Consider the following 3,843-nt stretch of genomic DNA (forward strand, 5'->3'; position numbering starts at 1 on the left):
TCGTAAATGTCCTTTCCAACCCAAACCATTCCAGGATTCCATAAACTCACACGTGCACACCCTGGGAAGGCAGGACCCCAGGGGCCCATAAAAACAGGATTAATGGTCCCTCTCAGCAGAGTGAGGAGCTCTGTGTGCGTAAATAACTTTTATTCCCGGGCTCACCAATCCATCCCTGGCTGTTCCTGGCAGCGGATCCAGAGTGCAGCTCAGGAATCAGCAGTTCCACCCGGCTACCCCGGGATCCGAGCTGTCAGCTCCCCTGGCCCCGAGGACCATTACCCCTGGATTTGTTCCCTGGATATCAATCAGGCTGCTCCCTCCTGGGCACTCTGCCTGAAATAACAGCAGTCAAACCCCCACCATAAACTCCAGGTTCACGGTGCTGAAGGGACAGGATTCCCACTGGCTGTAGCAGGTTGTGAAATTTAAGGGCCAGATCCTCGAGCTGCTGCATTGTCTGGCCAGGATCCAGCAGATAAATAAGCTGCTGTTTCATCTCCAGCCAGCGAATCGCCCCAAATAAAATCAATAAGATTAATCTCATTAATTGGGTAGATACAGGACCTACCTCTGCATGCCCAGCACAGCCCTTCTGAGATAAAAACCTTGATTGAACCACAATCTACCCCAAAATATAAACAAACTTGACTAAAGTCATCTCTTTCCACAAATCCCCGTTCTTGGCAGGAGCCCGGGAGGCAGCTGCAAATTCCTGCAGAGGAGGGGAGCGAGAGGAGCTCTCTGCTCACAGGAGTTCGATCCTCAAAGGAGCTCGGGGCTTCAGCTGCCTCCAGCGGTTCCTCCCACGCTGTCAGGCTTCGAGATTCCACCGGGATTACAGGGAAGTGCTGCTCTCAGAGGTCACCTGCAGTGCCACCGAGCCCTGGGGGGAAGAGCAAAGGGAGGGAGGAGGAAGAACTCCCTGACAGCTCCATCCCTAAAAGCATTCCCTGCTACTGGAGGAGACGTAAAGCATCCCCTTGGTTCTCCTTCCTCTCTCCTCCTCCCACCTGCAGAGCTGGGGAACAACATCAGGAGCACGGGGAGCTGCTGGAGCCAGTCCAGAGGAGGCCACGGAGCTGCTGCAGGGCTGGGGCCCCTCTGCTCTGGAGCCAGGCTGGGAGAGCTGGGGGTGCTCACCTGGAGAGGAGAAGGCTCCAGGGAGAGCTCCGAGCCCCTTGCAGGGCCTAAAGGGGCTCCAGGAGAGCTGCAGAGGGACTGGGGACAGGGAATGGAGGGCCAGGACCCAGGGAATGGCTTCCAGAGAGCAGAGGTAGGTGGGATATTCGTGGTGATGCAGAATCCTCTTCCTGCTGGGCAGCTCTGGGTGAGTTAAACCTTGTGTGCCTCAGTTTCCCTGGAATTTTGGCTGTCTCTGCAGAGCCCAGCTGAGCCCAGGTGGAGCCCTCCCTGCCCAGCCCTGTGGGTGAAGCCTTTTTGGGGCAGAAAGATTTGATCTCCCCATGTAAACCCTGTTGGAGGGCAGGAGGTGCCTGCACAGAGCCCCCTGAGCTCCGAGGCTCCATCCCTGCTCCACCCCCTCCTGCTCTCTGATACCCCAAGGATTCTGAGCCCCTGGAGCAACCTGGTCTCTCTGCAGTGGGATGCAGAGGGGAGCAGGGCACAGCAAAGTGCAGGGGTGTCACCAAGGAGTGGTTTGGGTTATTTCAGCAGCCCCAGACTCTCCAGAACTTCCACAAAACACAGATTTGTTCAGGGACAGGACAGCCCACACCACCTTTCCTCTCTCCTCCTTTACCCCCTAATGAAAAACATCTCCAAGCTAAATTAACTTCTCCCTCCCAGCACACCCAGCCCTGAGGGCAATTAAAGAAACATAATGAATCTGCTCCTTTTTTTTTTTTTTTTTAAGGCAATTAACTTGAAGCAGATCCAAAGGTGAACTTTGTAGCTTTTAGAAATTACTCATGACTCCGAAAATGACTCCGAAATGGCATTGGGAGGGGAGGGCACTGCTGGGTCAGAAGTTCTTGAAGCACTTTCAGGTGCAGCTGCCCGTGTGAAGGTGGGCAGGAAGCTGCCGGTGAGGACGTGGTCTCTGGGGCACCATAATTCAGCCTCGCTGATGGAGATGGGCAGTTGTCACCTCTGCTGAGCTTCTCAATCCCCTCCCTGGCTGCCCTCACACGGATCTTGCCAAGGGATGTGGAGAGAAGGCTGGAGGGCAGAGGTTTGGCGCAGACAGGGAGGGGACAACAGCTCCAGAGTCAGCCCAGGGCCGGGGATCCAGGAGTGTGCAGAGGTTGGAGATGACTCTGAGAAAGGCCAGCGAGGTCTAAGGGTGGGCTGGTGAAATAAATTGGAATGACATTTTTCACTTCGATCTGTTCGTATTTGTTTCTCCTTGGTGGTGGAAAGGGGTGAGTTAAAATGGGATGGGATGGGATGGGATGGGATGGGATGGGATGGGATGGGAAGTTGTTTTAGAATGTCCAGCTCTTAAAATTGTCTTAAACCAAGGCAGTTGTTCACACCCAGTAAAACCACCTTGAAAGGGACTATTAATGCCATTTCTGGAGGAGCAGAGCTGTCCCTCGGCCCAGCCCTCCCAGGGTGTGAGTTCATGGGATGGTTTGGGTTGGAGGGACCTTAAAGTTCATCCAGTGCCACCCCCTGCCATGGCAGGGGTGGAATGGGATGTTCGTAAAGGTCCTTTCCAACCCAAACCATTCCAGGATTCCATAAACTCACACGTGCACACCCTGGGAAGGCAGGACCCCAGGGGCCCATAAAAACAGGATTAATGGTCCCTCTCAGCAGAGTGAGGAGCTCTGTGTGCGTAAATAACTTTTATTCCCGGGCTCACCAATGTCTCGGGGGAACAGGGCCCCCCCCCACCCTGGAGCCACAGCGGGGTCCTGCTGGCAGGGGACTCGCCCACCTCCCCTGAGATGTTCCAAAGCTGCTCCCACTGCTGGGAGCTGGAATCAGGGGAGGCTCCAGCTCAGCCAGAGGAAGCATCTGCAGGGGCAGCTCCTGTTTTCAGCACAGGGCAGAGCCAGGGAGATGGATTTTCCTTTGGTTTTGCTCATTATTCATGTGGATGAAACAAGCTGGAAACCAAAATAATTTTGTTCCACGCTCTGCCTTGGCACCTCCCAGGATTTGACCCTCAGAGGAGCTGCTTTGTTCATTTGGAGCTGTTTTCCTTCCTCCTGATGCCTCTTCCATGAGCTTGTCTGGACATGGGGCAGTCACAGGCCACAGCTGTGCCCACCCTTGGGAAAACCAGCATTTGCACGGAATCATTTTCCCAGCCTTGGGGTTGTTTTTTGCACAGCCTGAAAACCTTTCCAGGCTCAGGCCATGCTGGAAAAGCCTCTCCTGGTGTTACACCTGAAGTTGTTCCAGGAGCACAGAGCCCTGGGGAGCTCTGAGGTGCTGCTGGTGCCAGTTCAGCATCCCAGGGTGAGAGAACTTCCCAGGAGCAGCTTCACAACACCACAGGTGGCTGCCCAAGGACAGTGGGAAGGAGGAGGATGTGCTTTATTAATCTGACTCCTCTTTTTCCTGTGTCCAACAGATCAATAAATTCTGGCTGGAAATAAAATCATTACTTGCCTCCTCTTGTGTTCCTGCTCCCCACGGAGCTGGAGATGCCAAAGGAAAGGGAAGTGGATTGTTCCAGCTGGATTTATGGAATGGCTGGAGCTGTGTCAGGGCTGGGCATGGAGCTCAGGGAAAGGTTCTTCCCCCCGAGGCTGCTGGGCACTGCCCAGGCTCCCCAGGGAATGGGCCCGGCCCCGAGGCTGCCAGAGCTGCAGGAGCGTTTGGACAGCGCTCTCAGGGATGCCCAGGCTGGGGTTGTTGGGGTGTCTG

This window comes from Corvus brachyrhynchos, unplaced genomic scaffold, assembly GCF_000691975.1.
Source record: "Corvus brachyrhynchos isolate BGI_N302 unplaced genomic scaffold, ASM69197v1 scaffold130, whole genome shotgun sequence".
Taxonomy (NCBI): Eukaryota; Metazoa; Chordata; class Aves; order Passeriformes; family Corvidae; genus Corvus; species Corvus brachyrhynchos.